The 14,412-nt window shown below is 36.6% G+C and overlaps 1 pseudogene; it reads right to left on the bottom strand.

The window, feature by feature from the left end:
- Positions 1 to 1,539: 1,539 nt before the first annotated feature.
- Positions 1,540 to 14,412, bottom strand: LOC120132159 (annotated as a pseudogene).

The raw sequence follows: 14,412 nt of genomic DNA, 5'->3' as shown, positions 1-14,412 counted from the left end.
GTGACGATCATGGAAATCGTGGAGATTACGATTTCCAGATGGAAAGGGAATCTGTGCGTGCGTGAGAGAGATGATTACGAGTATAGTGACGGATTTGAATATACTTAAAATTAAAAAGAAAAAGTTAATTGAAAAAAAATATAGATAGATATATTCTTTCCATTGCCCCTAAATATTTAAAAGTCAATTATTTTGTTATTTCATTGTAGAACCAAACATATTTTACCCTAAATCAAGCTCGATCTTATACTTTAAAAAATTTAACTTAATCCGATTCACTTAAAAAAATTAAATCAAATCAGATCAAATTCGAATAAAATACTCATCTCTAACTTCTCAAATCACTAGACGATTTTTAATTACAATTACCATTAATATCAATACTATGATAATCATTATAATATACACATAACAAATAAATAACTGAAATATAAACATTTAGTAAGACACTCAAATTCCAAAACCTCATTCTACCACACAACGATGACTTCATCGACAAGAATCTATTGCACTTTAATATTTAATTTGAATTCATCGTATTCGTATCTAGGAGTGTTTATCGTAAGCTGATTACTGCCCAATTTATGTTCGGTAAAAGATTTTGGTGCTCGACTCAACTCGATTCATTGCTCGTTAAACTTTTTAAAATTTTATTCAACTCATGCTCAATAAGAAAATTTGTTGCTCGACTCGTTACTCGTTAAAGTTTTATTCGACTTGTGCTCGATAAGGAAATTTATTGCTCGAATCGTTGCTCATTAAGGTCGTTAAAATTTTACTCGACTGATGCTCGTTGAGAAAATTTATTACTCGACTCGTTGCTTTTTTAGCTCAACGAAAATTTTATTTTATTTTATATAAATAAAATCTACTAATACTATATAAAATTTAATATAAACATAAATTAATAAATTTAATCAAAAAATTATCAAATGAGTGTATAGAGCAAATTCCAAGTTATGAAAAATTAACAAGTTACTTGCGAACTTATCAAGTCAAGTTAAACTCTACTCAACTCAGCTTGTTAAGATCTCAAGTCTAACTCGAGTCGAGTCAACCAAAATTGAGCTTTTTCCGAATTTAACCGAGTCGAATTCGAACTGCTCAACTCATTAAGCACCCCTAATCGTATCTAACTCTTATAAACTCTTAATTATTTCAACATGCAAGGGGAACTAAAATGGACAGTTCTAGGGAGTGAGAAACCTTAATTTAAAGTTAAAAAAATGATAAGTTACCTAAACTGTTACTAAAGATATATAAAATACTACATAATTATAATACTTTGAATATATACATAAAATATTACCAATTTTGAATACTTATACATAAAATGTTGCAAACTTTAATACCATGGTACAGATATATTACCAGTGGTGAGCTTTTACACCATTTAAGCTATAATATTGATGATGTGGTGTATAAAAAGAATCTCTGGTCACTTCCAAATTCCAACTAGTATTTACTTTTTCTTCACAAAAGGACACACCAAATTCCAACAGAAATTGAAGAAAAGAAATTGTACACGTATGGGACAGTAAAAGGAAGAAATAAAAGAGAGAGAGAGAGAGGTACATATACCGAAGATGATATATAAAATGTGGTAGCCATTTAACAATTACAATTGGACCGAGTACAAAAGAAAAAAACAGCAAGCAAAAATGAAGGTAATAAGTATATATATGAAGAGAGGGAGGCGGTGTATTGAACTTACATCTTGACATGTAGAGACAAAAGGATTCACGTTATCATTCAACAGAGTTACCACCTCGTGTGTTTTCTTCACAAAGGTCTGTCTGCGACCCAATAGGAACGACCGACGGCGGAGACCACTGATCTGGAACCATGAGAAAATAAGCAGTCATGGCTTTCCTGAACCGTTTCTTGTACTGTTGAGGCGAGATCACCGTCGGAGGTGCATTTTTAGGCCCACCAAGGATGCCTGAGGTCTTCACCCAAGTTTCAAGGTGCTTGTCCCATGTGTATTGCCTCATGAAATCAATTATTCCAAGAACAAGCTCATGTTTTTCCTCGTCCACACCGACTAGTAACGAATAGTCCATCACATCGACTAACTGTTCCAAGACGTAAATATAATTATTGGAAAAAATATTAAGTAGCAAATCAGATGGTCGGATCAATTCATTAGCTTATATGCCTAGCAGAAATATGAAGCGCCCATCACCATGTAATATACAGCATGAAGAATGCTAATGAGGAAAAACGGATCCTACGCTGTGCCATTCAGCCCAAACCTGACTACATTACCCACCATTCTTTCTTTCATTTCATTATGATAATTACCGAAATATCATTTATAAAATATAAAGAAAATATACGAAACTGTATGTGTAGCCCAGTGACATTCAACTGAGAAGTTAAAATCCAACTTACAGCAAGAAAGGAAGTGTCATTCCAGACAGCCCTCTCCAACAACCGCTTCGCTTTGCTTCCAACAAAAATTGGAGAAGTCGGCATTGCTTCAATCAGATTTTGATCCAGAAGAACTTTGTTGCTGCCACTTGTATCAGGATTATACCTTGATCGTGAAGATCCTTTAAGGTCATAAAGTCTTGTAATCTTGCGCCTGAAGAGAAGATTTTCCATCACCAAAACATCCATTTTTGATTCCTTCCCTCCTTGGTGCTTTGATGAAACCTTCAAGACCACATCAGAAGAAAAATTAAACCAAAAGTCAAGGTATAATTATAAAATTAAGCAAAGACTAATTTTGGCTTAGGAAACTACAGCATAATAAAGCAGATAAAACTTCTGAGGGCACTTAGGCTCCTCATATCTAAGGCTTTATGACATCAGAATATCAGGTGTTACCACAGCATATTTGGACACATCTAAAGATTTCATAAACAATCACTAAGGATAGGCGCAAACACAAACACTTCCCTAAGAAATCATATTGTACACATTTTTAGAAGAACAAGAAAAAAAAAGGAACAGCCACATGATTTAACCGAAGTGGTTCAAGAATTGGAAAGCATAATTTACAAGATTACCTATGCTTAGTGGTGTCAAAACAAATTTTTGTGCCCATAATTACTGCCAAAAATTCACTTGTAAAGTTTAACTACTATAAAGAATACCTGATATATGCCCAAAATCTTTGCCAGACAAGTTGGGCTACTAGTATTGATCGAATCTGACAAATACTTGAAATAAGCTGGTCCAAACTTTACAAATGATTCTAGTTCTGTTTTTGTGACTTGTTTGATGATAAATCGATCATCTAAAGTTTTTGCAAAGAAGACTTTGCTCTTACCGCCTTGGGCATCCCACTTCTTACAGCGACTGAGAGAGCGTATAAAATCCATCTCAGAAGGGCAGCAAGTCCTCCTCAAACTCTCAAACCGCTTTGCATAATAACAAGTTACCGAATACTTCACCTTCCCAAAGGGACCATCATCGGTAAAAGAAACCCTGGCATGCAAATTTTCTGTGTACGAGAGGGGGTCAGAAGCCAGGTAGCCATGTGACCCAGACAAAGACAAGATACTATCATCACCAGATCCAAAACTTCTGTAAGTACCAGATGATATGTCACTAAAAGAATGTGAAAGCAGATTCATTGAATCAAAAAGTGATGATGAAACTGCAGAATCTGCACCATCTTTTCGTCTCTCCAGCTCAGACATCTGTGAATGGTAATCTGACGAGACAAGAGCATAAGCTATAATACTAGTGGGCTCATCATCATAAACAGGCACTACTGTGTCATTAACACCAATAAGAAGCAGCAACCTGGCACCACTTTGCTTTTCCAACTCCCTAAATGATGAGACATAGACTGGATTATACTCACAGATATTGAGCCCTTGAGAATTGAATGAAGAATTCTTATTAAATAAGTTGTAAAAATTTCGAATTGGCATGCTTTCCCAGCTCATGGACTTCTCCATAGTTTCAAGTCCCTTAGTAGGCAGAGCAGACTGAGGAGAACGTGCCACAACCACTTCACCACGATCTCCCAAATCCAAATTTACTGCAATTGACATATCTACCACGGCCGAATCAGGATCAGTGTAACCATTCTCCCCAGGAAGTACGCTAACTGGGTGATTTTCACCAGTCCACGCTACCTCAAGGGTGTCAGATAAATCTTCCATATTTGGAAATTGCCCATCTGACAGGGAGCTTCTTACAGCTCTTTCAGATTCCAGATCATCAGGTTTCTCGCTGTTATTTAAACTAGAAGAAAGAAAGAGAAGATTTAGCCTCCTTCCTGTTGTTAAAGTCCTGGTCCGTGTCTTTTTCTTTGTGGTCTCCACCTGACTTGCTAATTTCACCAGTGTTACCTCCTTGATTCATGTTTACATCAGGCTTGTTCTTGACTGAGGCAGAATCGCAAAAGACTTTAGTTGACTTGGGACTAACATTCATCTCAAAAAGCTTCTCCACAGAACTTATAGGCTTCAGTCCAAACTTTGGGATGGAATTGCTTATAATTTCCTGGGTGTTATTGTTGATCGAACCATAAGCATGAATCAGGCGTTGGTCCCAAATGTAGGAAAGAAACAGTATTTGCCTGCGCAACTTATTGATCTCAAGAACGTCAATAACAGGTTGGCCGACTTTCACCTCCTTGCAAAGAACCTCCTTTAAAGATTCCTAAGGAAAAAGTAAACATACAAGAAACAATACAGTATATCAAGCTGGTTTTATCCATAAAAGAAAAACAAAATCTAAAATGGGGTAAAAGTTAAAACTTCTGGACAGCTTAGCTCATGTATTAATTAAAACCATCAGATAGCAGTTGTTGCTCAAAGGGTCAAGGAGAGGGTGCAGACAGGGGCGGATGTAGAATGAAATTTCTCAGAAATATTCTTCTTCTATTTCACGTTACAATCAGTGTTTTACAGGGGAGTTTTTATACAAGTATTTGTAAAGAGTTTAAGATGAACTAGGGATTGTATTATCTACAAATTAGGATTCTAGAGTTAGTGTTAAAGTAGAAAACTAATATTTATATCTAACCATAACTCACACTCCCCCTCAAGCTGGGGAATAAATGTTGTAAAGACCCAGCTTGGATGTAATCTCGTCGAAATTGATTCTTGGAAGTATTGGTCAAAATATCGTCTAGTTGTTGATCTTTTGAAGAGACATAGTTGAATCTTTTGGTTCCACCATTCACCTTTTCTGCAATGAAGCGTTTGTCGATCTCCACATGCTTAGTTTTGTCATGTTGTACCGGATTTTTAGCAATGCTTATAACCGACTTGCTTCACTTTAAAGTTCAAAGTGGGTTTTGTAGCTAACTCCTAACTCAGTTAAGAGTCGTTGTAACCAAATGCCTTCACAAATTCCAAGTGCAATTGTCTGATATTCTGCTTCTACACTACTTCTGGAAACTACGGTTTGTTTCTTGCTTCTCCAAGTCACTAAATTTCCCCAAACAAACGAACAATAACCGGTTGTTGATATCCTATTTGTTAACTCTCCAGCCCAACTTGAATTTGAGAAGATCTTGATTGTTCTATCTTCATGTTTTTTGAAAATTAACCCATGACCCGGTGTCATCTTCAAATACCTTAAAATACAATATACTGCTTCCAAATGTTCTTCTTTAGGATTATTCATATACTGACTCACAATACTCACAGAGAAGGCTATGTTTGGTCTAGTAAGTGACAATTTGATGAGCTTGCCCACTAACCTTTGATATTGTTCTTTGTTTACTGGACTTCCATTTTCCTTTAACTTCAGATTTGCTTCCATGGGAGTTTTCGAAGGCTTGCAATCTGTAAATCCAGTTTCAGAGAGTAAGTCCATAGTATACATTCTCTGATTTATGACAAACCATTCTTTTAATCTTGCCACTTTCGTGCCCAAAAAAATACCTCAAGGCCCCTAAGTCTTTGGTTTCAAATTTTCTTGCTAGCAATGTCTTTAAATTTTCGATTTCTCTAAAGTCATCACCAGTGATGATGTCATCAACGTAGACAATTAAGATTTTCTTTTATTGTTTGAACCGGTCTTCTCAAACAAAGTATGATCAGATTGGCATTGCTTATAATTGTCTTGTAAGAGTACATTCGTCAATTTATCAAACCAGGCACGAGGGGATTGTTTCAGTTCATATAATGACTTCAACAACTTGCATACCTGCTGATTTTTCGATTTCATCTGCACACCCGGTGGAATTTGCATATAAACTTCCTCTTCAAGATTGTCATTGAAGAATGCATTTTCGACATCAAGTTGATGGAGTGTCTAATCCTTATTAACTGCTAAGGATAGAAGTACTCTTACATTGTTTTGTTTTGCAACTGGAGCAAAAGTTTCTTGACAATCTACTCCCTAATACCATGTAGAATCGGCCGGCTGTAATTTTAACAAACGACGGTCGGATCGACGTCGGCGACTAATACCGTGTAGAATGAAATTTCTCAGAAAAATTCTTCTTCTATTTCACGTTACAATCAGAGTTTTACAGAGGAGTTTTTATACGAGTTTAAGATGGACTAGGGATTGTATTATCTACAAATAAGGATTCTAGAGTTAGTGTTAAAGTAGAAAACTAATATTTACATCTAACCATAACTAACAGCGGATGTATGTGGCTCCCTAGGGGAGTCATTGCACACCCATTATTTTGAGAAAATTTAGTTTAATTTGTTAATGAAAATAGAAAAAAAAAATAAGAAAATTTGCATACCCAAATTTTTTAGAATAGAGCATTAAAATTTTGGACCCCTTTTTTTAGTTTCTAGAGCCGCCACTGGGTGTAGACGGTGAGTTTCAAATAAACTACCTGAAATTCTTTTCTATCCTTTTGGAGCATTGCTTCCATATCTTCTATACAGATTTTTCTTTCAGGTGCCCTTATGCCACAATTATTGGATCCTGAACCAAATAATTTCTCTGAAAACTTTTGAAGAGCATTGTAAACTTCAGTAAAAAGGAATTTTGCCCGGTTACTCACCTGCAAAACAGTTTCAGTGATCTTGTAGGCATTATTTGATTCAAGAATAGCTTTATGAACTGGAACAAGGTTTTAGGATAGCCAAACCTCATTTGCTTCACTTTGTATCCATTCCTGGTTATCATAATTAAATTCCAGTTTTGATGGTGGAAGATAAACAGAATGGACATCAATGGAAGCATATCGAAAACAAGCAACCATTCTCCCGAAACTGCATGTGGTAAAACAGTGCAATCAGAGGATACCAACGTAACTGATATGCTTCATTTGATTATTTCTTACACCTTTTTGCTCTTATAATATACATATCATTTCACTATTTAACCCTACCCTTTCCATCCCCTTCATGGACAATAACCCTCCTTACCCAGAAGGGAGTAGCTGGCTTGGGGAGTCCTAGGATTTTAAGGCAATTAGGCACACTTTATCTTGGAGTAATAACCACTTGGCCAAGTTCAGGTGTTCCCTAACCATGGAAACCTAATACATATGTGTAGAAAGGTAAATCCCTCATTACTTGCTCAACTAAGACCCAGGCAATCCATAAGTCAGGATTAAACACCAGATAAAATATATGAAGAGATGACTGTTAATAATCAGTATGCTATGGATAAACACCAAAATGACACGTATGAATACCACTCAATCAATGGTTCATGGAGAAAAGCAAATCCATTGCTTATAAACTAGAGAGCAATCACATAAACAAAATAAAAAGACCAACCCTCCACAAGTGATAACTCCATTTAAAATGATTATCTTTATGATCTATTTAACATAATACTTTGTATTTCTTAAGTAAAGCCTTACCCATAAAATCGAAGACAATCTCTGTGAAGGGAATGACCGCAGTTTGCAACTCTGCTAGCAGCTGCATGGTTAGAAAAGCTGAGCTCCAAAAATTTCCCAAAGGACAAACCCCAAGCAGCATCAGACATTACAACTCTTTTTGTGGATGGAGGGAATCCACTGATCTGAGGGCACCGCAAGCACCTATGCCACATCCAAATCTTGCCTTCCCGCTCTCCTGGTAAGGGAGGATCTGGTAGTTTCTTAACAGATATTGTCAGGCTACCTTGCCGATGAGTATAACAATGAACATGTGCTTCAGATGGCGTCTCACATGAACGACAATGGAAGTTCTGATCAAAAGAATCTTAAGTTTTAGAAATGACAAACAAAGAAGAAGATCAAGTTTTCTACATGAAACAACAAAAATAAAAATACCTGATCAAACAGATAATCTCGTAAAAATCGCCCCAACGGCTTATCAAAGCTCCCATAGTATTTTATTCGAAAAAGATGAGACCGTTCACACACAGTGCCCTTCCACACACAACGTGATGATAATGACACCAAAATGCTCTGGTGGTCTGATGATGATGGAGTGAACTCTTCCTTCGGGGATCCTGCTTCTTCATTATTGTTAACAGGCTCTCGTTTTGAGGATGCCAACACTGGGCCATCCAGATGATTTGCAGCCAACATACTCTGATCAGCATGATTACTGCCATGACCTTGCAGTGGTGCTTCTGATAATCTTTGAGAAAGAGAAATAATCTGGTTATGCATTAAATCTTCTCCACTGCTAGTTGTTTTGATCTGTACAGATTCTTTAGGATCAATCTCATCAGTCTTTCTATATGCATAATTGAAGGAGGGTACATAGTAATAAGAAGATGTATCCATCCTTGAAGCTGACTGTGAGTTCAAGGAAGAATTAGCTTGAACAGTGACAATGGCAGATTCCTCGGAGTTCGACAGACTCTGAGGACTTTTTGACCAGCAAGATAAACTGGCCTCTGTAGATTTGCTGGCGAGCTTATTGTTGGCAGATGATGGTCTATCCGAATTAACATCCATGTTTGATTTCTGCAATTCATTAATAGACTGAGAAGCCATGGGCTTCCTGGAGGATGGGATGGTAAAGCCAGGTACAATGGAAATAGACCTGTCAATACTCGATGGTTTATTGGGTAAGGCGACATTTATAGGAGACTTTAAAGGGAGCTCTGGAAGTGTGGCACCTTCATCAGCAAGAAATGATGTCTCAAGGGCCAAGTGATAAGCTGCAAAAACTCCATATTGGACAACGTGTTTCACTTTTTTCAGTTCATCTCCATTTGCACCCTTGAGTAAAATCTGAAAAAAGTTAACCATTGGACCATCTTAGCACCAAATATTTTTTACTTGGAAAAATATTTTAGAATGATTACGATGTAACTGGCTGACATGAGCATTCTATGCATCAGACCATCCTAAAAGTAGCAGACAACCTGACTGCAAACAGCCACAATAGTTTATTCTGCATTAAATCCAAAAATTATGCATGACAAAGACAACCTAAGAGGACTATTGCTGCGACGAGGTGCTCTAATTGATGTTGTTGTATAATATGATTTGGAGAATATGACAAGTTATAGGCTGACCAAAAGAAGCTAGATGGCCGAAATTTCCCTTTTTCATATTAACAAAGGAAGTCATGTTGTCACCTGATAATAAAGGTAAATGCTCAATCAGAAGAACCTGAAAATGGTTACAGTAAAAACAAATTGTTCCAGGTACAAGTTATGGTCAGATGAAGCTCAGTAAACCGCCCATTTATCTGATGATGTTTATGTCACAACTGTGAGTTTGGAATTGAGCCATGGGTGATGGGCGGTAAAATCACTCAAACTCATCAAAGGGGGGCTGAAGTCTTGGGACTCATTACAGAGAGACACAAATCTCTTTTAGGATTTTGATAAACACTCGACTTTGTTTTATTTTTTGAAAAGAAAATGGGGCCTCGTTAAAAACCCTTCATAACTCGATTAAACTGAAGTTCATTTGAGATAGCGGAAGGGGAAAAGAGTGCCATTGTTTTATTAAGGAACCAGGAAGTACAAAGCAGTAACAAAATAAAGTCCTTTTAAATAAACACTACAATAACAAAGAAAATATAGTAAACAAAATAAAGTCCTTTTAAACAAACACTACAATAATAAAGAAAACATAGCAAACAAAATAAAGTACTACCACACACAACTATTTTAAGAGTCCTAAAACAACTTTTATTCTAAGCATCCTACATGACAACTTCTCCTAAGAGTCGTACCTTACAACTACTAAGAGTTCACAACAGTGCTACTCTGGATAGATTTGGCTAGCAGATGGTAGCTGTTCCACATGTGCTTTAGAGATGGGATTAAACTACTGGACTCAGGTCAAAGATTATAAATGAATGTTGAATGGACTCCATAATTGCTCATTAATTTCATATAGCATGATCTATTTACCCCATTTTTAGGCTTAGCAAGAGCTTGTTTTAGACTTCTTTCAGTCTCTTCAGGCATTTATGTTGCTGAGCATGTGGTGGGTTTAAAACTGTTTATACTTTCTCATCTTTGTGAAAAAAAATGCATCTTCGGTTACTGTGAAAAGTATCAACAAAATAAAAGATTGCCCAAGTAAAACGTATAAATAATAACCATACTTGTGCAAAAAATTGATAACAAAACGTTGTTAAAAACAGCAACATACACTGGAAAGATTTTCCAGTTTATAAACAGATTTTATTTGTCAGCAGTAGCGAATGGGTATGCGTACGATGTATACTGAACGTACTTACAGTATAACCCAGAGGCTTTGGGCAACCCTCGAAAAACATTAGTGTCTTTGTCAATTTTTTCCCACCTTGCCCAGCACTTCCATGCTCCTCAAAAAATTTCTCCACGTGGAACACATCACAATAACCCAACTTTGGTGATGTCAGATGATCAATGGATGGAACAATTTGAGCGCCAGTGCAGCGGGCTATACGCTCTAAGAGTGGCCTCTTAACATTCAGAACAAGTGATAGGTCTTTGGCGAGAAGGTACTCTTGAGCATACCGGGACACAGATTTCTCCACTAAAAGAACATTAGGATGATGTGCACCGACTTTAGCAACTGCCATCTTCAAATGGTCCATTTCCTGGAAAGGAGGGTAAGCTAACAAATATTAGCCTTAACTGCTTCATGATCTAGAAGGTAGGAAGCGAAGGAAATGTTCCTTATTTAACCCTTATTACGAAACTAGGTTAATTAACCAAACAAAATATAAGGGAATAGTTAGAAATACAAACCTGCTGCAACAACGTATCAAAACTTGACAAGTGATTAGAAATACGCTGATATTCCAAAGCTCCTCCAAGAATTAGAAAACGAGGTTTGTCTATTTTTGAAGTCATTCGTCTATGAGCTACATTTTTCTTGCAAACAACTCCTTTAACCACAGCACTAGAGAAAATATTAAAAAGGGAAATCACAATCCCATCACAAAATAAATGGTGAATAGAATGAACTACTACATAACATACAAAGCATTCTTTTAGTGACACATTTGATTTTATTGTTAATTGTAAGTTTGTGAATGCTCGTTACATATATGAGGGATATTCACAAATGATAGCTAATGAGATATGTGAGGGGTGTGATTGAAGAAATAACTTTAGGGTATGTTCATTCAAATTAAAATCAAAGAACTACAATCAGTACCCATCAACCCAAGGAAAAAGAATATGAACCATTTGATGCAATGGGAATTATCAACTTTTAACATGGATATTATATAGATACCAGAAGTATCAAAGTAATGCAACAACTACATATTTTCAAGATCTAACAAGTCCAATACTCGGCCATGAAACACAATTAACCATCTTGGAATCAATAATAAAGTTGATTACTAAGAACAAAAATTATTTGTATGTTTGGGTTGTTAGCAACCACCTGCTAAGGATATGAAGGTGAAGTTGCATTCTTGTTGTGTGATGATTAAGAAATTTTCAAATTGAGTTCATTGAGATTACCAGTCACTGCGCGACACCCGGAGGCTATGCATTTAACTTTCACATATCCTCCAGGATCCATTCCTCCCCCCTTACTTGTATCTGGCTTCAAAAGTGTTGCAGCTTCCCATGACAGAGATGTGATTATATCCAACCAATTCTCTTTCCCATCATCATCCCCTATAGGAAGGTTTTCGACCAGCAAAAGCTGAGATACCAAAGCTCTAAAATGCCCTTCCACCACATTTTTCATGGCCCGCCTATGCTCCTCAACAGACTTATCCCTGCTACGTTCCCCAGTGCCAAAACTATTAGAGCGTAAATATCCCCACTCTCCTGTAGCACCCTCGTCATCGTCATCATCAAATAGAGCAGCTTCTTTCTCATCCTCTTCATCTGCAGGCTCTGGAGGGAGCCACAGTAGTCGATTGCTCTCAAAATCCACAGGCACAGAGCCTGTACCATCCACGACATAAGCAGGAGCTTCACCCTCATCAGCATTTTCTTGCTCATTTTTTTCTTCAAATTTCTTGATTCCATCCACACTTGGTGTATCAAAATTCTTAGAAAATGATGAACCACTCAAAGATTTCACATCAGTGTTCTCAGCTTGAGGACGAACTTTATCTGACCCATATACACGTTCAAATTCATCATTATTGGTTGCACCATAATAATCTTCGGATTGAGCATAATGCTTTGATTCTGAGTCTGAACGATATGCAACATAATCATCATCTTCATCGTCACTCCTGGAACCAACAGTTAAGAAAGTAGAAAGTATAGATCACAAACTTTTAATCATAAAATAAAAGCACAAGAACTTATGGATTCCAGCCAAGGCATGCTGCGTAATTTGAATATGAATTTACAAACACAAAAGCATTGAGCAAAGAAGTAAAGGCTCATCACAACACAATTGATATCATGAAGGATACATTGCTAAGCCATTAATGCTACCCCCTCTCAACAAGCACTGAATATATATATATATATATGAAAAGGCATGTAAAATTCTAGAGTCAGATATGTTAGCAATGGGGAAGGTACCTGTTACCACAAAAGCCAAAATGGTTTGAAGAAGAATCTACTAAGGCTGAACTTTGATCTGTGCTCATCCCAGATGTCTCACTGTTTTGTTCAGCACCATTCATATGGGCAGATTCATGATGTCTAAGACCAGAATTATAATTCACAGAGTAGTAAAGTTCAGTTGCATATGGAGTAGAACCAACAATGCTGCTGCTGCTATTACAGGTGCAGCTGGACTTGGTACTGGCCAAGCTTGCTGCAGAAGGAGATGGACTGAGACCAGGACTAGATGTTTTGGTCCCATCATCGACTGCTGCTATCCCCTGCTCCCATTGCTTGAAGCAGTAATTACATACCCTAATCCTTTCTGAATCTTCAAGACCAGCTCTTGGTTCATCAGATGGGACAAAAATCGAGTTTGTTGTACACTTGGCACAAAAAACACGGCCACAAAGTCGACAATGATGCCTACGATTAAATACTGTAAATTGGGAGTCACACTCGTAGCATACCCTACAACTCTGATCAGGCATCCAAAAATCCCTCGACACGTTCAGAAGCTCAATCCTAGGGATCCGCAACTTTTTGTCAACATGGTCTGATTGTTTGTTATCAGGGGTGCCCATCTACAACTATCCCAAGTGATCCCAGTCATCATGATTCGTATATTTATCACTATCACAATCACAGCCACAATCACAAAATCGCTACCCCTAATACCTTAGCTATTATTAAAACCAAAACAAACAAAATACACTTATAAAATTATGCTCCAGCAAAACTACTACTATAAAACTTATGAACCCAAACAAAAAACTCGTAATTGAAAGTGGAGGGAAAACTTAGATGGCAACAAAAATTCGACAAGTTCGAGCAACTAATTTAAATTACGTGAAAAGCACAAGATTGATTAATACTTTCAAAAGAAAATAATAAGAAAACTAAAATTACCCGGAATACTAGTACCTCAAGTTCCACTCTCCAGAAGCCCTAAACTCCAATATCTTCTTCTTTTGCTTCTTCTTCTTCTTCAGTTAAAAATGAAACTTCTGGTCACTGTTCGATACAATAAACCCACGAAATTAAATATATATATATATATATACTGAACTCGTACAGATAAAAACCCTAAAATTAAATTAATCAGCTAATTCTTATTGAGACTGATTAACAAAACAAAGAAAACAATAATAAGATTAAAAGTTCTTTGGATCTTCTAGCAATGTAAAATCTCGTCAAGAAAACTGAGTTGCTCTTTAATTGATTAAAACTAAATCAGCACGCTAAATCTCTCCTTGTACAACAATAAGAATTACATTGAAACTCCCCAACAGAGAATAATCAAAGGTAAAAGCCGTTATCCTCCAGCGTTAATTTCGTGGCAAGCTTGAGGTCAATGATGCAATTAAATGAACAGAAAACACACGATTTAATCTTCAGAAATAAATAATTAATAACAATAATGCGAGAATCATTTACAACAATTTTTTGTAGAAGAAAGAATGCTACCTTCTTATTTTCTTTGATTAACTTTGTTCTTTTTCTCCCACGGTTTCCCGTTTCGCTTTATTTATGTGTTTGTTTGGTTTTCCTGTGAAGACAGCTTTTTGTTGTGTCGTTCTCGACTTC

This window comes from Hibiscus syriacus, unplaced genomic scaffold, assembly GCF_006381635.1.
Source record: "Hibiscus syriacus cultivar Baekdansim isolate YM2019G1 unplaced genomic scaffold, ASM638163v2 tig00110557_pilon, whole genome shotgun sequence".
Lineage (NCBI taxonomy): Eukaryota > Viridiplantae > Streptophyta > Magnoliopsida > Malvales > Malvaceae > Hibiscus > Hibiscus syriacus.
Note: the sequence above shows the minus strand (reverse complement) of the source record. Positions and strands in the feature narration are given on the sequence as shown.